The following is a 23491-nucleotide window of genomic DNA, read 5'->3' on the forward strand; positions in this document are numbered from 1 at the left end:
TTATTTTTTTTGAGGCTATTGTGAATGGGGCAGTTTTCCTAACTTCTCTTTCAGTGAATTTATCACTATGTAGCATTTGATTTATGGGTGTTAATTTTATATCCTGCTACTTTGCTGAATTCATTTATTAGTCCTAGAAGTTTTCTGGTGGAATTTTTTTTTTGATCTTCAAAATAAAGAATCATGTTGTCAGCAAACAGTGATATTTTGAGTTCTTTTCCTGTTAGTATCCCTTTAATTTCTTTCCTCTCTCAATTGCTCTAACTAAAGTTTCAAGGACATTTTTGAATACAAGTGGTGAAAGAGGGCATCCCTGTCTTGTTCCAGTTCTTAGAGGGAATGCTTTCAATTTTTCTCCATTTAGAATGATGTTTGCCTTGGGTTTAGCATAGATAGCTTTTACAATGTTGAGGTATATTCCTACTAGTGTTTTGAACATGAAGTTTTTCTAGTGTTTTGAACATGAAGCAGTGCTATATTTTGTCAAATGCTTTTTCTGCATGTATCGAGATAATTATATGATTCTTGTCTTTAAGTCTATTGGTGTGATGTATTATGTTTATTGATTTCCATATGTTGAATCAACCTTGTATTCCTGGGATGAACCACACTTGATTGTAGTATACTATCTTTTTAATATGTTTTTGTTTGTAATTTGTCAGTTTTCTAACTTATATATGACAGCAGAATGCATTACAATTCATATTACACACATAAAGCACAATTTTCCATATCTCTGGTTGTATACAAAGTATATTCACACCAATTCGTGTCTTCATACATGTACTTTGGATAATAATGTCCATCACACTCTACCATCATTTCTAACCCTATTCCCCTTTCCTTTCCCTCCCACCCCTCTGCCCTATCTAGAGTTATTTGCTCATCAGCGATATTGGTTGGACATTTCTTGCCCTTGATGTGTCTTTGCTTATTTGGTATCAGGGTACTAGCTTCATAGAATGAGTATGGAAGGGTTCCCTCCTTTTATATGTCATGGAATAATTGGAGAAGTATTGGTGTTAATTCTTCTTTAAAATCCAATAGAACTTGGCTGAGAATCCATCTGGTCCAGAGCTTTTCTTGGTAGGCTTTTTGATGGCATTTGCTTGAAATTGACCTGTTTAAACTGGGTATGTCCTCCTGATTCATTTTGGGTAGGTCATATGTCTCTAGAAGTTTGTTGATATCTTCAATATTTTCTATTTTTTGGAGTATAAATTTTCAAAATAGTTTCTGATTATCTTCTATATATCAGTAGTGTCCATCGTGATATTTCCTTTTGCATCATAAATTTAAGTATTGAATTTTCTCTTTTCATTAGTGTGGCTAATAGTTTGCCAATTTTATTTATTTATTCAAAGAACCAAGTTTTTGTCAATTTTTGGAATTGTTTCTTTTGCTTCAATTTCATTGATTTCAGCTCTGATTTTAATTGTGTCCTGTCTTCTACTGCTTTTGGTGTTGATTTGTTGTTCTTCTTCTAGGGCTTTGAGATGTAATGTTAGGTTGTTTATTCCTTGACTTTCTATTCTTTTAATGAATGAGCTTAATGCAATGAACTTTCCTCTTAGCACTGCTTTTATAGTGTCCCAGAAATTTTGATATGTTTTATTACTAGTCTCATTTACCTCCAATTATTTTGTTTTATTTCATCCCCAATTTCTTCTGGCATTCATTCATCATTCAATAGTGTAATATTTAAGTTTTCAGGTGTTAGAGTAGCTTCTTGTTTTTCTTCCACCTTTGATTTCTAATTTCATTCATTATGATCTGATAGAATGCAGAGTATTATCTCTATTTTTTTATTTGCTAAGAGTTGCTTTTTGGCCTAAGATGTGGTCTATTTTAGATAAGGATATGTATGCTGCTGAAAAGAGAGCATATTCGCTTATTGATGGATGAAATATTCTATATATTCTGTTAAGTCTAAATTATAGATTGTATTATTTATTTCTACAATTTCTTTGTTTAGTTTTTATTTGGAGGATCTATCCAGTACTGAGAGAGATACGTTAAAGTCTATTTGATTCTTGAAATTGAGAAGGGTTTGCTTGATGTACATAGATGTTCCATTGTTTGGGGCATATATGTTTATGATTATTAGTTTTGTTGATGTAGATGGCCTTCTTTGTCCCAACTAATTAACTTTGGCTTGACGTCCACTTTATCTGAGGATAGAAACCTCTGCTTATTTACACAATCTATGAGAATGATATGTTTTTTTTCCCATCATTTCACCTTCAGTCTGTGGACGTCTTTGCCTATGAGGTGAGTCGTTTGGAAGCAGTATATTTTTGGGTCTTTTTTAATCCAATCTGCCTGTCCATGTCTTTTAAATTGATGAGTTTAGGCCATTAACATTCGAGGCTATTATTGAAATATGATTTGTTTTCTTGGTAATTTTGGTTTATTTCTAGTTTTTAATTTGAATTAGTTTTTCCTTTGATTCACTATTCCTTTAGTGTAGTTCTTTCCTTTGCTGGTTTTCACTCTTGTTTTTTTTTTTTTTTCATTTTATCTTCATGGAATATTTTGTTAAGAATATTCTGTAGTGAAGGCTTTCTAGTTGCAAATTATTTTAATTTTGTTTATCATGGAATGTTTTTATTTCATCTTCAAATCTGAAGCTTAATTTTGCTGGATATAAGATTCTTGGTCAGCATCTATTTTCTTTCAGAGCTTGGTATATGTTGTTCCAAGACCTCCTAGGTTTGAGGGTTCAGGTTGAGAAATTAGCTGAGATCTGAATTGGTTTCCCCCTATATATAATCTGATATTTTCTCTCACAGCCTTTAAAATTCTATCCTTCTTCTGTATGCGAAGCATTTTCATCATAATGTTTCTCAATGTGGGTCTGTTATAATTTGTATATTTAGGGGTTCTATAAGCCTCTTATATTTGATTTTCCATTTCATTCTTTATATTTGGGAAATTTTCTGATATTATTTTATTGAAAAGATTGTGGATTCCTTTGGTTTGTATCTCTGTACTTTTATCTATCCTGATAAATTTGGTCTTTAAATGTCATCCCATAATTCTTGAAAGCTCTGTTCATGGTTTCTTAACATCACTCTGTGGTCAACTCTATTTTGAAGACTATATTTTATCTTTATTGCCTGAAGTTCTGTCTCCCAAGTGGTCTTGTCTATTGGTGATGCTTTCTATTGAATTTTTAATTTGGTTTAATTTTTTCTTCATTTTGAGAATTTCTGCTTGGTTTCTTTTCAGAATCTCTGACTCTTTATTGAAGTGATCTTTCACTTCCTGTATTTTCTCTTTTCTCTCTAATTTTATTCCTTTTTTTTTTCTGGTATCTGGAAATGAACTCAGGGGCATTCAAGCACTGAGCTACATCTCCAGCCCTATTTCATATTTTATTTAGAGACAGAGTCTCATTTAGTTGCTTAGTGCCTCACTTTTGCTAAGGCTTTGAACTTGGAATCCTCCTGCCTCAGTCTTCTGAGCCGGTGGGATTACGGGTGTTTGCCATGGTGCCCAGCTGATTTCATTCCTTATTCGGTCCTTTACTTTGCAGATCAGTTTAACTATGTACATTCTAAACTCCTTCTCAGATATTTCTTCCACTGTGGTGTTGATGGATTTTGTTATTGGAGAATCTTGGTTGGTTTGGGGTGATTTTTTTCCCTTTCTTTTTCATGGTCTTTGTATATCTACCCATCTAACAGTATGGATTTGAGGAAGTAGAGTTCTACCCTGTGGACTTATAGTGTCCCTGAAGTTTTCCAGTGCTTCACTGTTTACAGGGAGACAAAAACAACAGCCAGTGCAAACAATATGCAGCATTAAACTAAAGAGTTCCTTCTATGACATCTATGTTTTTAAATATCACAATAAACAGAAATGATATAATCAGTTATTGCCTACAATAAAAACAGCAAATTTTCAAAAGGGTTTACAATTTCAAATGGTGGTCAGGGAGAGAACAGAAGTGATAAGGATGTGATGATTATGAGGGAGGAGGGGAGAAGACAGAAGTAAAAGACTAAAGAAACAGTGAAGGGGAGAAACAAAAGAGATTGGCTGTTAGTGGAAGAGGAGAGAGAATCAAGTGAAGCTAGTAGAAGGAAATATATATATATATATATATATATATATATATATATATATATATATATAAAATATTTTTAAAAAATTAAAAATAAAAATAAAAAGTCAAACAAAACTAAAATATACTCTCATCAAACATCTAAGTTCACAAAAATCTAAGCCATTAAACATAACTGGCTTAAAAAATGCTAGAAATGAGAAAACATATGAAAATGTATAAATGTCCATGTACCATCAAGATCAGAGTAAAATAATTTAAAAAGAAAGGGGAAAAAAATCTTGATAGAAATTTAAAGAATTCTATCAGAGTTCAATATATTCTCGGTTTCTCTTCTCCAGAGTTTTAGGTGAGATGGTCTGGAGTGTGATGCTCCCCTCTGGATTCCTGGGGTGAGAGAGGTGATCCCATAAGTGGAATTCCTGTAGGCAGGGTTTAGGCTTACGCAGAAGCCAGGCTCTTCACTGAATGCCAATTTGGAGATTTTAAACCAGTGCACCTCCAGCACTAAGTACTTGCTGGTCCATGATGGAGGACTTTACTCCAGGGATCTCTCCTTGGTTCCACTCACATGGTGGAGGAGACAATTCTAATTCTCCTACATCACCTGCAGGCACCACATTTCCTGGTCTCTAGTTCAGTCTCTAAACAATGTCTCCAGCCCCTGCCTGAGTTCCTGGCCAAATGCGTCTCTTCACCCAGAACCAGCAAGCAGTTGGATTGGAGTGGGAGGGGTAGAGTGGGGTGGGTTTCCCTGCCCAGTTGTCCCCTGTGTGAAACTTTCTCCACATTTGATGTTTCTCCTGGTCACTTAAGCATACTCTGTTGTGCAGGGTGTGTTTACCGGGTCTATATTTCTGCCAAACTTGGGTTTGCCAGGAATCAGCTTCCACAGCTGCTGGCCACCCCTGCACTGCACTTGCAAAATGGTTTCCTCCTTTGTCTTCCACACCCACTAGAAGAGATGGCAGCTTCTTTCCCTACACAAGAATATAATGTAGCTCATCTTTCAGGTTTGTTGGGCAATGTCTTTGATCTCTAAATGCTCCTTACCCAGACACATCTCAGGCCTCTCAAAAATGTGGGTTCCTTTAATTCCCTTATTGCTCCAATTTGCTCACAGAGGGACCACTCTGGTTGATGCTTCTGTCCAGCCAGGATACTGGCTGTGCCTTTTTTTTCCTTCTTATTCTATTATATCCAACCTCTTGTGTTCCTGGTCTGCTCTGAATGTCCAATTTTAAATTCCAGTAAAGTCCCACCCCCCCTTTTTCTGTTCACCCACCTTGTGGAGAAGCTGCCAATCTGCTTTCTTGGTTTCAAGCCACAAAGCAGCCAGGAACGTGACCTTCTGTATTTTGTCATCTTGAAAAAACCCATTTTAAATACGATTTATAAAACAAATTGAATAGATTGCTTTCAAAGATTTAAGTTACTTTTATCCTGTGATTATCTGTAAATGCTTACATTTTATTATTACTTAAGGTCTATTGAAAAGTTCATGAATTATGCACAACTTTGATTTCATTCTGGCTGCCATTTTGTGCTTTGCTTCTTCAAAAGTAACACATACTTACAAAGAACATGAAATAATGAATCACTTCAGGGATACAGAGATGAGCAAGGCAGATGGACTCTGTTCCCCTGGACTTGCTGTTTTCTTTCTTTTTTCCTTCCTTCCTTCCTTCCTTCCTTCCTTCCTTCCTTCCTTCCTTCCTTTCTTTCTTTTGGATAAGAATGACAACTACATAGTTCAGCTCTATAATATGTGGACGACACAGTGACAGGATCATCCTATGTTATGGAAGCACCTAATAAAATTTGGGGAGTTGGGAGAAGATTGTTTTGTTTGTTCAGCTTTCTAGAACTGGGTATCCAACCTAGGGCCTCACACATACCAGGCAAGCACTCTACCACAAAAGCCTCATTTTCAGCTCTGGGAAAAGCTTCAGTTTCTTTTTACATATCCAAATTACTTGATCCTCAGCACACTTCTGATTGATTAGTCACTTCTGACTTTATTGGTAGAACATTCACTTTATTGGTTTCCTATAATTTGGTTGCTATAATAATTACCATAGACTTATTGGCTTAAAACAATAGAAATGTACTCTATTTATGGAGACCATAAGTTCAAAGGTGGTTTCATTGGGCTGAAACTTGGGTATCAGCAAAGTTGTACTCCCTAGTAGAACATACTCTTGCCTTTTCTTACCTCTATAATGAGAACCTGGCATTTCTTGGGCCACTGAGCCTTCCATCTGCAAAGTCAGCAGCATCCTCACATCACTTTCTCCTCTTTGTGGTACATTTCCTTTGACCTCCTTCATATATAGACACTGATGATTACATTTAGGGTCCATCTGAGAAAGCAAGATAATCTCCCTACTTCAAGATCCTTATTTTATTAAATATGTAAGGTTTCTTTGACCAAACAAGAACACTCACAGCTTCCAGAGATTAGAATACAAATATTTGGGGAAGCCATTGTTCAGCCTACTCAAAAGGCTCATCAAAAATTAGTATTCAGCTGGCTGTGGTGGCTCACACCTGTAATCCCAGAGGCTTGGGAGCTTGAGACAGGAGGATCATGAGTTCAAAGCCAGCCACAGCAACGGCAAGGCCCTTAGCAACTCAGTGAGATCCTGTCTCTAAATAAAGTACAAAATAGGGCTGGGGATGTGGCTCAGTGGTTGAGTGCCATGAGTTCAATTCCCAGTACCCAAAACAAACAAAACAAATCAAAACAAAGATTAGTATTCATAAATAATTGAGTGTGTAATCTGAGAGAATTCTTGTACATTATACAAACAGGCATTTTAAACCCATTTTAAAAAGAAGTCCATTTTTTATAAGGTACTAAATTCTTGATGCTTTCAGTAAGATCATACAATTTTGTATTATCATAAACTTTTTTTGTATGTAAATTGAGAAAGCTAGCCATTCATGTAACTATAGCATGTGAACAGGAGAAAACCTCTGAAATTTCGTCCTATCTCATTCAACAGTTGCAGCTCATGTTGACCAGCTCAAGCTGAGTCCCATCTATACAGATAGCATTTCATGAAAAGAAAAAGAATAACTACTTATTTGGTTCTGAAATGCTTATGTGTTCAGTTCTCCAGAGAACAAATATGTCTTTCATATATGTTATGAGGAATACTTTGACTTCAGCAATAGACAAGTCTCTTTAATTGTTTATTCCTGGACTCTTCCTTTGAGTTGTGGGTATGGAGAGCAATTCTTCTTCCAATAGGTAATGCGATCTCTCAACCACAAAAAAAAAAAAAAAAAAAAAAAAAAATTCTAAGGAGAGTATTTCAAGAAAAAAAGTTCAGCTGTCTCTAAATTTTCTTTTTCTTTCTAAAACCAGTTCCACTTTTCAGATCAAAAGCCTAATTGTGATGATTCCAATTGACTTTTGTTCTACTCTTCCCCTTAGACCTAGAAGAGGAATGGAATGAAGTGGTGGGAAGAGAAAGTCTAGAGGTATTAAAAAGATCAGGTATGTGGTCAGACTGGTGAACTGCTGGTGATAATGTAGAAAAATAAAAGACCAAAGCCAAAATCACATATGGCACCCCAAAGTTTCTGAGTAGCAGCTAAAAGCTTAAAAAAACCAGAGCAAAGGTAATGTCTGAAGAACCAGAGATGAGTGAACAAATAATTACTGAGTGTTCCTTGTGCTTTAGAACATTTTCTAGGTCCTTTTCTCTCAATGGCACTGTTCATTTAGTGAGTTCTCTTTAACACAGAAAGAACTAAGGTCGAGAATAGTGAACTGACTTTCCAAGGTAATTCACGTAGTGAGTAGCAATGTTTGTATTTAGAGTCTGCTTTGTCTGAATCCAAAATCTATTGCCTTGTAGACATGATATCTAGTATCCATGATACCCTACTCCTCCTGGGTTTCTGAGTTTGTTGCTTCTTCATAGAATTACATGGAAGAGACTTGGAAAAATTCTTCAATTGTCAAGTCATTCTCCTAAAAATGATTTTGCCACAGCTGTGGAAATACCGCCCTAGGGTATATGACAGAATCTAAACAAGACCTATGGAAAATGTAGCTTGATTACACTCTTTTTTCTTTCTATGCTGAGTTCCTAATAGAAAATGAATGTTGATTGCTTTTCTGTTGATATTTATGATATTTTCTTTTCATAGAATTATCTCATGTAATTGATATTTCTTTCAAATTTAGGGTAGCTTTTAACAAAGTTAGTTCCAGTAGGGTTTGCTATTCTAACACACACAACTTCTGAGTAGGTAAAAGTAAAATTAATTTTGCTGCTGCCAAAATGTGATCAGCAATTAATAAGTGGTCTGTAGATTTTTTTAACTGAAAGAGTGATTCTCTCATTCACTTCCTGAAAATTAGAAAAGCTCTTCTGATTTCATTTGCATGTGGAGATTTTCTATTATGACTTGTATTCAATTTAGCACACTAAAATGCAAACTAAATCTGTTCATTTAATCTGCTGCCTGAGCTAGTATCTCTGCAGCAAGAGATAGCCTACCTTCATGTGTGCATGTGCTTGAGAACAATTGTTTGACTATAGCGCTTATTAATATAAATCAACATCTACAAAGAAAGCCTCCTCTATTCCTGCAATTCATATTTATATAAATAGAAAAGTAATGGATTTCAAAAAGGGTCCAATAGGTTTGAGCTTCTAGAATTATCCCAAGTGTATAGACTGGATTGAAATATTTCAAGGTGTTTTTCGAGTGGGGTGTTGATAAAGTATTTCCATGTTTGCTGAGTGCCTCTGAGCTGGCGGATTCATACTAATAAAGGCAGAATCCAGGAATAGTTATAATACGCTTAATTAACTCTAAGCTTATTTAATGCCATGGTCCAGATGAACTCTAGATAGGGAGACATAATACATATAGCTCATTAAAAAATAATTTGGACTTCTCTAATCTATATTTGCATAAAGTTCAGGTTCTTGTCCTGAAGGTATTAATTATTTTCTAATATTATTGTTGAAAAATTGATGCTCATGAAAAAATGGCAATTAGAGGAATACTGGCTAACATAATTCAATTTCACATAACATACTCATGCCAATTATACCATGAGATTTCTTTGTCTTCAGGAAATACCATTTAAAAAGAGGGCTCTGATAAAGAAAATGTATAAAAGATTTCCTGGCTAAGAGCAGTTAGAAAAAAAATACACAAAATTAACCTATTTGTCTCTGTTTATATAAATTGCAAAGGTACTTGCTAGAGCCTTTGTGTTTCCATAGGGAACAAGTTATTTTTATTTTGACCATATTTTAGAACTCATTTTCTTAAGGATAGTATGTGTTATTTTGAGAAAATGTATGCAGAGAATTAAAAGAATCTGATTAACTGTTATATTTGATGAAATCTCATATGAAACACTTCTTGAATTTTATGGTGAATTGCTAACAGTGAACAATTCTAGAAATCAACATTCTAGCAAAGAAGCTATAATAGCATCCTAAATAAGAAACAGCAACTTGAGCTGAATGTACTACTGGAACTTTTTCTTCTAATTTTATGCATGATGTGATTTTAAAAAAAATGTTTTCTCTATCTATTTCATATGTATATCTCAGGGATATTTTGTGCAGAGACACAGGTCAATAGTTCTAGCCAATATTATTGATATTGACAAACAAACAAAGGAAAGATGAAATAGTGGGCATGCAAGAGACTGCAAAGAGTAAAGGAGGGAAAGCCATAATTCAGCTTTCATCCCAGTATTCTAGGCAGTGTCCTAGAGATAATACATTTACCTGATTTCATCTGATGAGACTATACTATGTCTCGATTGTTGTTTCCCAGAATGTGAATGTCAGACTAACCCAGGTGTGCCTCATGCTCTGTCCCATTCCACCTGTTTGCTATCTTACTGCTAGGGCTTTTCTACATTTTGTATCTTTATTTGCCTCTTGTATTTTTGTTTTTAGATTATTTCCAGGAATAAACAAACTGGACTACTTAAAACAACAAAGAATATTTTCTGTATTACCCTCAATTTCTTATATAGGTACCTGCGACTCCTCTCAAACTTTCCCCCAATATTTTGAGAACTTTAGTGTAATTTTCTTTCTTGCTCTTCTTATTACTCCATATTTCTGATGGGACAGAGGCTGCTAAAACAATTAGTTTCCACTCAATCCTTCAAAGGATCTTTATGGCTACAGATATTACCATGGTCCTTTGATGATTATCACTGAAGCTAAATTATGCCAATATTCTACTGAACTAAAGCTGCTTTTCTTTGTCAAAATAACATTTATTGTTGATGCTGAGGTATCTACATATGGCCATTTTGTATCATGCTTAAGGATAGTGAAGCCATTTCTATCATGTTGGTGGAATGAAGAATAAAGCTTCCTTTTGATTGACATCATTGTAAAGTTGAGTATGCCCTCATTCTCAAGGATAACGTATTTTCAAGGTGGAGCAGTCAATGAAATAAATTCCTGTTGGGCTTAGCTTGCCAATTCTCCAGGGAGTTTCAGTAAAATCTGAATCTTTGAGCAACAATGTCTGACTAATCTGGACACAAGTTTCTCCTTTGTCTTCCCATATCTACTTCATGTAAAATAACACTGATTTACTGGACCGGATCTAATAGTTTCATGCTAGTTCCATTTAACTAATGTTATTGTCTTCAGGAAATGGAGGTAGGTCATGTAGAAAACAGGATATTTGAATGTGTTTTTATGGATTTTCTTCTGCACATGCTATTTTAGAAGCATTTCACTTTAGCTTAGGACATTTCTGCCAGGTTTAAGTTAGGTAGATGATCCATGCTGGGTGATGTGGGTAGAGCAGAGTTTGGCTGCCTGAGAGTTAATACTGTAGCAAGATAAAGAAATGTCTTGATTGAGTGCAAGACCGGTACAAAGAAAATATCTGAGGTCAAACCTGGGTGTACTTAATGTCATGAAGATAGGGGGCAGAGAGTTAGGGGTACCATTCTGACTAATATGAGGATTCTGAGACAAGCAAGGAGGTGGTTGTCTGTAAAGCTCAGATAAGCAACTAATCAATATGGCAAAGGATAGCTTATTAATAGTAACAGATAGGATTTTTGCTGGACAGTGACACATATGAGACTGTCAATAGTGATGAATATGAGCCAATGTATGTTTAGCACAGAAGGAGCCTCCAATGAGCTCTCCTTGGCAACAATAAAAAGGAGGTTCTTTATCTAAAATATCGAAGGCTGGTTTTTGTTTGTTTGTTTGTTTCCCTAAACACAAACTTATCTGCTGAAAGTGCATTGGGAGACTTTTAAAAGTAAATTTTATGCATCCTTTGAAAACAGACAAATCAGCCTCAGGTTAAGCATATGCATTGTGCACACCCAAAGATCGTGTAATACTAAAAACAGTGTCCACCAAATGGGGCTTTTATAAGGTGGTGTTCCCATGGTGGAAGTCATTCTGGCTTCTTCCATCAAGAAAAACAGAGGATATACAATAACCTTTTGCATGTGAAAATTTAAACCACATTTTATAGGTAGTATCTTCTGGTCTATATCCAATGCAAAAGAAGAAATATGACCTCTACTTTTTGTATACTGTATGGTGGTACCAATCATATATCAAAGCTTGCTTGAAAAAATAAACAAAAAAAACACCATAAAAATGCATCCACTATATGCCAAGTATTATGCTAATACTATAAAAAGAAGATGTGGAAAATCTTTTGCAAGACATTTCTGTGCTTATCTTCTAATTTTTTGGAGACCGGTAGATTGTGTTTTCCAAAGATGGTCCCAACCATATTATCCTAGGTGCTCCTGGTCAATGTAACTTGTTCTCTTCCCCTCAAATTGTGAAATCTGCTTCTCAACTCTTTGAATATGAACAGGCTCCATGACTAACTTTGGCCATTTGTTTATGATAGAAGTGATGCTATACATAGTCGTCAGGGTATATCTTTTTTTCTTAATATTGGTCAATATTTTTAAAAATATTTTTTTAGATGTTGGTGGACCTTTATTTTATTCATTTATTTATATGCAGTGCTGATAATTGAACCCAGTGGCTTACACATGCCAGGCAAGTGCTCTACCACTGAGCCAGAATTCCAGTCTAGGGTATATCTTTTCAAACCTGTGAAAACATTGTTCAGGAAGCAGTGAAAGGGACACTTGGAGCATGCTGGATTCCATGATGAAACTTTTTCAAGACAGAAAAAATCAACCTGGTTGATATCTGAGAGCCACAGAAGAACAGAGACTGGTTGGGAAGCTATATTAGAGAAAAATAATCTTATTTAATTTTTGTTTTGGTTTGAAGTATATTTTTATGGCTAGTGATTTAAAATACTCATTTCACATTAATGAACTAAGGAGGCACTTTGCCTGAGGGTGATGACATTACCTTATTAAGGCACATTTTCCTGGTTATGCTAAGTCATTGGGAGCTATTGCCACATGATGAGGAAGTTAACAGTGTATTAGCAATAAGGTGAGAGAGTTGGAACAGAATAATGTGATTTTGAAGGCTACAACCTCTGAATATTGAGCCTTGTTGGATTTTGGAGAAAAATTGTTATGCAAATTCTTCTTCATGCTTTTCCAGTGTGTTAATAAGGTACTTATAGATACTAAGAAACAAACATGTTTGAATCTTCACTTATGGTGGGAGTTCATTGTAGGTTTGTAGGAGAAATATTAAGTGCAAGAATCTGCTTCAGCAAGAGGGCCTCTCAGTCTTAGGAACTCTGCATGCATCCCAAGGAACCTTTAGCTATGCCATCGGAGGGGAGTTCCAGCATCCCCCCCCCCCTTTTTTTTTTTTAGAAAAATGCTTTTATTAGTGCATTATAGTTATACATAATAGTGGGGTTCATTTTGAGATAATCATACATGAACTGAATTTGTTTTGCTTCATTTCAATCCCCAGTGCTGCTTCTCTCCCCTACGCATTTCCCTTCCTCTATGCTACTAGTCTTTTTTTCTATTTATGTATCTTTTTTTTAAAATTGGCACTTTATAGGTATACACAAAGGTGGAATTCACTGAAGTATACTCACATATGTACATGGCATAATTTTATCAAATTAATTCCGAATTTCCTCCCTTATCTCATCCCTCCCCCTCATATCTCCTTCTTCTATTCCACTGATCTTCTTTTTTTATTGTTTTTATTGGTCATTCAAAACATTACAAAGCTCTTGACATATCATATTTCATACATTTGAGTCAAGTGGGTTATGAACTCCCATTTTTACCCCAAATACAGATTGCAGAATCACATCGGTTACACATCCACGTTTTTACATAATGCCATACTAGTGACTGTTGTATTCTGCTACTTTTCCTATCCTCTACTATCCCTCCTCCCCTCCCCTTCCATCTTCTCTCTCTACCCCATCTGCTGTAATTCAATTCTCTCCCTTGTTTTTTTTTTCGCTTTCCCCTCACATCCTCTTATGTGTAATTTTGTATAACAATGAGGGTCTCCTTCCATTTCCATGCAATTTCTCTTCTCTCTCCCTTTCCCTCCCACCTCTTGTCCCTGTTTAATGTTAATCTTTTCCTCATGCTCTTCCTCCCTGCTCTGTTCTTAGTTGCTCTCCTTATATCAAAGAAGACATTTGGCATTTGTTTTTTAGGGATTGGCTAGCTTCACTTAGCATAATCTGCTCTAATGCCATCCATTTCCCTGCAAATGCCGATTTTGTCATTTTTAGTGCTGCGTAATACTCCATTGTGTATAAATGCCACATTTTTTTATCCATTCATCTATTGAAGGGCATCTAGGTTGGTTCCACAGTCTAGCTATTGTCAATTGTGCTGCTATGAACATCGATGTGGCAGTATCCCTATAGTACGCTCTTTTAAGGTCTTCAGGGAATAGTCCAGGAAGGGCAATAGCTGGGTCAAATGGTGGTTCCATTCCCAGCTTTCCTAGGAATCTCCATACTGCTTTCCAAATTGGCTGCACCAATTTGCAGTCCCACCAGCAATGTACAAGTGTACCCTTTTCCCCACATCCTCACCAGCACTTGTTGTTGTTTGACTTCATAATGGCTGCCAATCTTACTGGAGTGAGATGGTATCTTAGGGTGGTTTTGATTTGCATTTCTCTGACTGCTAGAGATGGTGAGCATTTTTTCATGTACTTGTTGATTGATTGTATGTCCTCCTCTGAGAAGTGTCTGTTCAGGTCCTTGGCCCATTTGTTGATTGGGTTATTTGTTATCTTATTGTTTAATTTTTTGAGTTCTTTGTATACTCTGGATATTAGGGCTCTATTTGAAGTGTGAGGAGTAAAAATTTGTTCCCAGGATGTAGGCTCCCTATTTACCTCTCTTATTGTTTCTCTTGCTGAGAAATAACTTTTTAGTTTAAGTAAGTCCCATTTGTTGATTCTTGTTATTAACTCTTGTGCTATGGGTGTCCTATTAAGGACTTTGGAGCCCAACCCCACAATATGTAGATCAGAGCCAACTTTTTCTCCTATCAGACACAGAGTCTCTGATTTGATATCAAGCTCTTTAATCCATTTTGAGTTAACTTTTGTGCATGGCAAGAGAAAGGGGTTCAGCTTCATTTTGTTGCATATGGATTTCCAGTTTTCCCAGCACCATTTGTTGAAGATGCTATCCTTCCTCCATTGCATGCTTTTCTAGTCACTCTCCGGTACCATGTGTTTCTGTTTTTACTTGTGTCCACCTGTGGCTCTTCATTTTTAATTCCCAGCTTCTGCTTATTCCTAATGTCCACTTTCTCATGGTTTTTGCTTGCTTATTTCTGAAAGTCCTATAAGTTCCTCTACTCTTGAATCCTTCTCTAATTGTGGGGGAAAGCCACTGTCAACTTCAACATGACCTTATAATTGCAGAATATGCAAGCCAAAGCACCCTCTACTCTGCTGGCCAGCTTCTGTCAACTTTGTTCAGTAGGAGAAATGGGTATGGAATAAACTGAAAGTTTTGGGTAGCTCTCTAAAACTTCACCATCCAATTCCTTATTAGTTATTCCAGCTGGTTTAGTCTGGCCTTAATAATAGTATCAGAGCATTTAGATGAATGTGCACCATTTGTTGAACTCAGTAACATTTAAGATGGTATAACGTGCCCATTAACATTTATTTTATATCTCTCAGCTTCTTTTGTGTGTATTTCTTAATTATTAACACTATCATTGAAAGATCAAAAGGAGTTATTTCTTGACATAGAAGAAAATATTTTAATGACTTATCAGTACTCCATAAGGCAAGAATATCCTTGTTTTAATACTTGGCCCATTTATTGCAAATTGTGCATTTGAAAGAATCAGGGCACAGCAGGGTAGAGTTGACATTCTCTCATTTTTTGGATCATCAGGTATAAGAAAATGAAGGACAGCATCAACACTTCCATGCTGTCATTATTGACAAATTCAATACCATCTGGAGAGCTGGCTCTGGCAGTTACTCTGTAAGATTGGCTAACCAAAGTCATTTAATACATCTGGAGAGAGCTCTAGGAAGAAATCACTGATTGAAAAGGAGTGAGTGGCATATTGCCTGAATATTTTTTAAGAGGGTTGAGAAAGATTCAAGCTCAGTCTATTTTCTTCATTCTGTTTTATTTAATATCAGGAGAGTATATGACATGCATCCTGAGTATACATGTGACATTTCCTGTTCACTTGAGACTTTTCCTAACACTATTTCTGAGCTCATTTCAGATATCCAATGTGACCTGCTAGGATCTGGGATTTAAAAGGTGAATAAAAAAGCCATTTATATAAGGTGAGAATAGTTAAAAACAAGTGAGTGCAGATGTAAGGCAATCAGTGTATTGATGACCTGAGATGTTATGATAAAGACCTAAACAGAAAAGCGCTAGAGGCATGAAGGATAGAGTGATAAAGGGACTCCAAACCACTTAAAAGAAGTTTCAGGTGATATGTAATAGTTTGTAAACTGAGACCTGACAGATTTAATGACCTTCACTGGTTAAGAATTTAATGAAATGCTTTGCATCCTGTTGTTTCCGGTACCATCAAACTGCTTTATAAATCCTAGGAGCTAATATATTTTTACAAATACATATATCATTATTCAGACCAAAGGTCTTTGTTAAGACAGTTTAATTCAGCTCCCCAAATTTACATAGGTAGTGTTTCATGTAATCAGTATTCAAAGTCAACTCCTTCTCATTCCAATGTTTATGGTGTGTGTGTGTGTGTGTGTGTGTGTGTGTGTGTGTAGTAGTCAGAACTAGTGACACACAAGAGTAGAGTCAGACTTGTCAAAACAAGACGAAGCTCATCCAGATTAGTATTACTCTAGGTAGGGAGTAACAGTGTTAGGGAGAACTGAAGAAGTAGTAAGTCATGAAGGGCATTATATCCTACATCCTAGGAACAATGGATTGTCATTGAAAATGTTTAGTTTAGGATATCTTAAGATAACATTAGTTTTAGAAAGGTTATTCTTGGTCAGGATAAAATAGAAAGGGGAGTAACCTATTTCAGTATAGATGGTAAAATATAAACTAAAATGGTGACTGTACGAATAAAGGAAAGATGGATAAGAGTAATGTTAGAGGTAGCAGTCAGAGGACATGATCAAAACTTGAAAATGTAGGAATAGGGTAGGCAGGAAGTGAGTTGCTGACGTTTTTGGCTTAGCTGTCTATTACATAGTGGGATCAGTTATGGGGCACAGAAAAAAATTCAGGAGAAAGAAAATATCAATAATTGTGACAAGAATTGTGAAATACATGAGCAAAATGTTCAGTTGAGAAAGCCGAAAAAAATTTGGGCCAGTGAAATAGAATTTGGGGTGGTTGGGGAGTGAACTGGAGGAGAATAGCTGGGAAATATAGGATTGTCCATTACCATCCTTGGGGTTTGGTTCAGGATGCCAAAATCTGTGGATGCTCAAGTCCCTTATATAGAATAGTATAGTATTTGCATATAACCTCACATCCTCTTACAGTCACTTCTGATTACTTATGTTACCTGATACAATGTAATGTTATGAAAATTGTTGTTGTACTATATTCTTTAGGAAAAAATGACAAGAGAAAAAGTCTGTACATGCTCATTACAGACTCATTTATTTGGGATATTTAAATCATTGTTCATTGGTTTTATCTAAGGATACAGAACCCTCAGGTATGAAGGACCAATGAGAGCATATTAGAGATGCTTCCAAAGATCTATGAAGTTATTTTCTTAATATGTATCATACAAGTGAGTTTACTTTCAAATATTTAGAAACACTTCATGCCTCTCTGTGTGTTGTGGATGGCATTTAACAGAAAAGAAGGTGAGTACACTGATTTCATTAATATCCCCCAAACTTCATATCTTTCTCTCTCTCTCTCTCTCTTTTCAGTTATCTTATTAAAAGGTGGAATTTATTTCTCTGCCACTAGAATCTAAGTCCAGCTGAGTAATTTTATTTGGTCAATAAGAAGTTAGCAGGTATGATGGAGGTTGAAAACATTAGTTATAGAATGGAGAGGATCAGTCATATATAGATATTAAAGAACAGAAGAGGAAAACACATCATAATGGTATTGTGGGAAAGAATGATGAAATATGTAAATAAAATAATGAGTTAAGAAATTGGAGAAATGTTTATACGGCTGAAATAGGTGGGAAGAAAAATCCAGTGGCATTTCTGCTGCCATTTCTCTACTTTTTACCATGAGAACACAACCAAGATAGCTTGTAGGTGAGGTGAAAGATGGATGAAGCAGAACGGAGTTGTTCTAGCCAACACCTACCAATCCAGATGCATAAGCCCCAGGCTGGATGCCAGGGGAATCTCAATATGCAAGTGAGCTCATCTGAGACCAGAAGAATCATATGGCTGAGATCAGCCTAAATCATTAACTGATGGACTTGTGAGCTAAATAAATGTTTACTTCTGTAGACCACAGAAGCATTCTATTTATTTCACAGCATTATTATGGCAACAGATAACTGATATAGGTAGGAAAAAGATGCTTTATTATGGGATATGGGGGAGGATACATATCCTGATTATAATCTTAGTTCTGTACTCTTCCTTCCACCACTAGACCTAATCAGAGCCAAGAGTCATCAATAAGAGAAGAGCAATCACTAAATATTCTTATACATACAAAAAAATAACAAATCGATTTGATATAGATTATGAGATAGTTTTGTTAAAATGAGATAAAACAAAAAACTTCTCTCACATAAGTATAGAGTCACAATACCACATTTAAACCAAATTGGTTATGATTTGGGTGTTTTTTCAAAAAAAGAACACTTTGAAATGGTTTACTCTGATTGTAGGATTTGCTGCCAAATCTCTTCTCAGCCACTTTGGCCTTGTTATCTCTGAGCCTAAACATTCCTTTTTGAAAATTCGAAGACATATGTTGTACCTATAGCTAGATATATTTCCATATTTATGCAAAATTTATTGTCTAAATCATGGATATGAGAATGATGGGCATATCAGGCCAGAGAAATAAAGATGACAAAAGGATAGATACTGCAAAGTAGGAAATGTACTTACATATAGGTTGGTGTTTTCTTTTTACTAGAATGCCCATTATATATATGTATATAAAATATATATGTTATATATATGATATACATATGTTACATACACAATGTAATAACATTGTTTTTATTGTGTACATCATGATGTTGCCATATATATATATATATATATATATATATATATATATATATATTTTAGTGGTTATTTTAGCTAATTGACAAATATATCATTTCTCATATTTATCATTTTTGTGGCAAATATCATATAATGTCAATTCTTATTACTTTTCTCAAGAATATAATATATTGTTGTTAACTATGGTCATCTTGCTCTATAATAAATCTCCTAAGTTTTATCTCTCCTATATAACAATAATTATGTCTACTCTGACCCACATCTTCCCTTCCTGCCTTTCCTTTAACCACCCCAGTCTCTAGTAACCACCATTATATTCCATACTTCCATGAGCTCAACTTTTTCAGATTTCACAAATGAATGGTATTTACTTTCTTTGCATGGCTTATTTCACTTAACATATGTTATGGTTTGGATATGTGGTGTCCCCAAAAAGCTCATGTGTGAGACAATGCAAGAAGGTTCAGAGGAGGATTGGGTTGTAAGAGTGTTAACACAATTAGTGAATTAATTCCCTAATAGTTATTAACTGAGTGGTAACTGAAGTGGTAGGATGTGGCTGGAGAAAGTGGTTCATTGGGGCCCTGGTTATGTGGTATATATTTTGTATCTGGAGAGGGTATTCTCTGTCTCTCTGCTTCCTGATCAGCATGTGGGCTGCTTCCCTTTGCCACACTCTTCCTCCATGATGTTGTGCCTCACCTCAAGCCCTGAGGAATGGAGCCGGCCTTCTAGAGACTAAGACCTCTGAAACTGTGAGTCCTCAAATAAACATTTCTTCCTCTACAGTTACTCTGGTTGGGTTATTTAGTCCTAGCAGCCAAAAAGCTGAGTAAAACAGAAATTGGTATTAAGAAGTGGTGTTTTGCTGTGACTAACCTAACCATGTGGTTCAGAGGAGGCTTTGTAAGCTTTTTGGAATTAGTGGGAGAAATTTTGAGATGCTTAGCAATGCAAGCTGGAAATGTTTTAGGTTGTTATAAGGAAAGCTTAATGGTTGATTCTGGTGGGAACTCAGAAGACCAGAATGCCAATAGGAATGTGAACAGTGAAGACAAGGCTCAAGAGGGCTTAGAGGAAAAGGAGGACACTATTGGTAATTGGACTAGAGGTCATTTATATTATGATCAGCTGAGAAGCTGTCTGCATTTTGCATGTGTCCTGAGGATTTTGGGAGACTGATTTTAGAAGCAGTGGTCTCCTTAATTTGGCAGAAGAAATGTTTAGGTAGCATAGTGTTCAGGAGGTGGCATGGATATTTCTGGAAGCTTTTAGCCAAATTTATTGTGATAATCAGCAGGAGAAAGCAGAGCAGAAAGATTTGGAAAAAAGTGGACTTGAAAGGCTGGAGTAAAACTAGTGCTAAAGAAGGTACAATTGTTAAAAACATTAATGCCACTAAAGAAATGCTAAAGACTTTGCCTAAAGACAATAAGAAAGATGGCTTCCTTAGAAGCTGGCAAGACCACACCCATTTTAAGCTCAAAAAATTAAAAGTGAAAATTCTCTTGAGAAGAGACCAGTGGGGAATCCTTCTTGTACAAGAGGGTCTAGGAAGTTTTTTCAACATGCTTAGCCACCCAGACACTCAGTGGCTGCTACATGCAATGATTCTGGAGGCTTGGCTACTGCTCAGGATGGCGGCAGACTTTGTGGTGCTGGTTCTGAAAGAATGCAGGATACTGAAGTTAGGGGTTCATTGAGGCTTTCACCAAGATTCCAAAGGAAGGCCTTGGAAGCCAGGAAACTTGCAGCAGGGTCAGAGTCCCTGTAGGCACTCCCTGAGAAGGCAAGATATAGAGATTTGAGGAGGAAGCCAAAGCTGCAGGTGGAGACCACTGAGATTAAGAAATGCCAGTCCAAGAGTTGGTGAATGAACAAAATGTGGTACATATAAACAAAGGAATAATATTTAGTTGCAAAAAGAATCATGTCATTTGTGACAACATGGAAGAACCCAGAAAACCATCTATTATTCTGTTAATTAATTAATTATTTGGGGGGAGTACCAGGGATTGAACTCAGGGGCACTTGACCACCAAGCCACATCGCCAGCCCTATTTTGTATTTTATTTAGAGACAGGGTCTCAGTGAGCTGCTTAGTGCCTCACTTTTGCTGAGGCTGGCTTTGAACTTGTGATCCTCCTGCCTCAGCCTCCTGAGTTGCTGGGATTATAGGCATGTGCCACCATGTCCAGTTTATTAATTTATTTTTGCCATGATTATTTGGTATGTACTGTTTTAGTCAGCTTTTTCACTACTGTGACCGAAAGACCTGACAAAAACAATTATAAAGGAGTAAAAGTTTATTTGGGAGCTCACAATTTCAGAGGTCCCAGTCCATAGACAGCTGGATCCATTCCTTGGAGTATGGGTGGGTGAGGTTGAACATCTGGTGGGGAAGTATAGTGGAGGGAAGCAGCTTATGATATCACATCAGGAAGCAAAGAGAGAGAGAGACTAATACACCCCAAAGGCACTCTCCCATTACCTACCTCATCTAGCCACAGCCCACCAGCCTGCAGTTACCATGCAGTCAATTCCTGTCGTGGAATTAATGCACTAATTGGGTTAAGGCTCTCATAATCCACTAATTTCACCTCTAAACCTTCTTGCACTTTGTCACACATGAACTTTTGGGTAACACCTAATATCTAAACCATAACATGTTTTCTACGCACAGACCACAGATTCATATTTTTTTTTCTTTTAACACACACACACACATATTAAAAAACAATTTATGTTGTATTTCAAGGCAATGTCTTTCTATGTTAATGGATATAGTCTCATATCTTGATTCTTATTTTCCTGTGTTATCTCCTATGTTCCCTTTGAACAAAAGTCAGAGATGATACAAACAAAAGCTTAATATTTATTTATCGGTTTTTATAGCTTTCCTTTTTCTCATTATTCCTCCCTCTATTCGTTCCTTCATTTCTGTGTCCCAGCAACCAAAGTATAAAAATCAAAGGGCATCCAACACATGACAGCTCCAAAGTCCAAAAGCTTACATCTGACTTGAAAGCTGATGGAGTACTTCCACCTTCTCACTGCAGCTCACTTTTCCTCCCCTCTGCAGTTCTCTGAGTTTCAATCATAAATTCTTAACTCTGCAATATTTTCAGTGTGTCTCCTTTCACCTTACTTGTGTGATCCTTCATGGTGATATTGTGAAAAGGGTGATATTGTGGCATTGAGAAAATGTGACATCAGCTGAATACCCCACCAGTGTCATGGATAAGCTCTTTTAATAAACTTAACTTACGTAATTATTATGCTACCTGTTTCTTTCTCTGAAGATAAGAAAAAATAGTAATTAACATTTGTATGGTACATAAAGGGTTTTAAAGTGTCCAGTGTTTCGTTTGATTTTGTCAGACACTGAACTGGGCAAGAAGGATATTAGACTCCCCTGTTCACTCTCTCTCTCTCTCTCTCTCTCTCTCATTTTTTTTGGGAGGGGTGGTAGTTCCAGGGATTGAACTTGGGGGCATTCAAACACTGAGCCACATCCCCAGCTCTATTTTGTATTATATTTAGAGACAGGGTCTCAATGCGTTGTTTAGTGCCTCACTTTTGCTGAGGCTGGCTTTGAACCTGAGATCCTCCTTCCTCAGCCTCCTGAGCCACTTGGATTACAGGTGTGCACCACGGTGCCTGGCAACTCTACTCTATTCATAGGAATGAGGAAAGTAAGGCTCACACAGTAAATGTATACATAGTTTCAGCATTAATAACCAGGAAAGCAAGGACCAGAACTCTGATTTCATCTCTAGCCCAGATCTCTTTCTCTTGTATCTTGATGCCTGTTGAGATTAAATCTGAGAATTTGAAAAATATCATAGGAGCTCTTCTTCTTTCTCTCTGGAACCTAGGTTATATGTCAAGGATAGAATTTAAGATCTTTTGGCTTCTCTTCACTTGTAAAAAGGGAAAGAGACTGGATAAGCCAGTGTAGATAAAAGGTGGCAAGACCAGGTCTTTTGAATCTCAAATAGTTGTTATTTGTGTGACCAACAACACATGTTGAGGGAGAAGGAGCTGTAGTGATAGAAACATGGTCATATCATCCTAACTGGGCTAATTTTGAAAGTCAGATAGGATGTTAACATGACATGATATTGGTATACCACAGCTATAAGTTGGAAAAGTTCTGGGAAAATTGGAACATATGGTCACGCTAGGACTTGGGAATTTGGATTTTCCAGTAAATCCTGAATGATTTTTAGGGTTTGGTAAGTCTCAAACTGGTAATTAGCATTTAACTTTGCCTTTATTTCCAAGCTTCCACATCTATATTCTGGAGACAGATTCCATACGTAGCCACATCAAGCCATAATTATTGCTTAAATTCACATCTTGCCATTTCTCTTCTCCCATGTGTATTTGAATCAACCCATCTCCAGCAGACTGGTCCTTCACTCTTCTAGTATCACTTTGCCATTGACTTGTTTTTTATGCTGTTGATACAAGGCCTACCTTTATTGGTTACAAAATTTCCTAGCAGCTTTCTACATTTATTATAGTTTCTGAATAACTACAGGTCTCAAAGACTCTCTTCAATGTAGTCAAAAAAGAAAAAAAAAAAATCTTAACATTATGAGCCTCTGGGGTCTTAAAGATGGGAAACTAATTACCGTAGGATGAATCCTGTCCTCCACTCACTCATTCAAATGTTGAGACTCTACCCCTCAATATACCAGACTGTGACTATAGTTGGGAGTATGGTCTTTACAGAGGTGTTTAAGTGAAAAGTGAGGTTTTTTTTAGGATGGGATCTGATCCAATCTGATGGGTGTCT

The sequence above is a fragment of the Marmota flaviventris genome, chromosome 2, assembly GCF_047511675.1.
Source record: "Marmota flaviventris isolate mMarFla1 chromosome 2, mMarFla1.hap1, whole genome shotgun sequence".
Taxonomy (NCBI): Eukaryota; Metazoa; Chordata; class Mammalia; order Rodentia; family Sciuridae; genus Marmota; species Marmota flaviventris.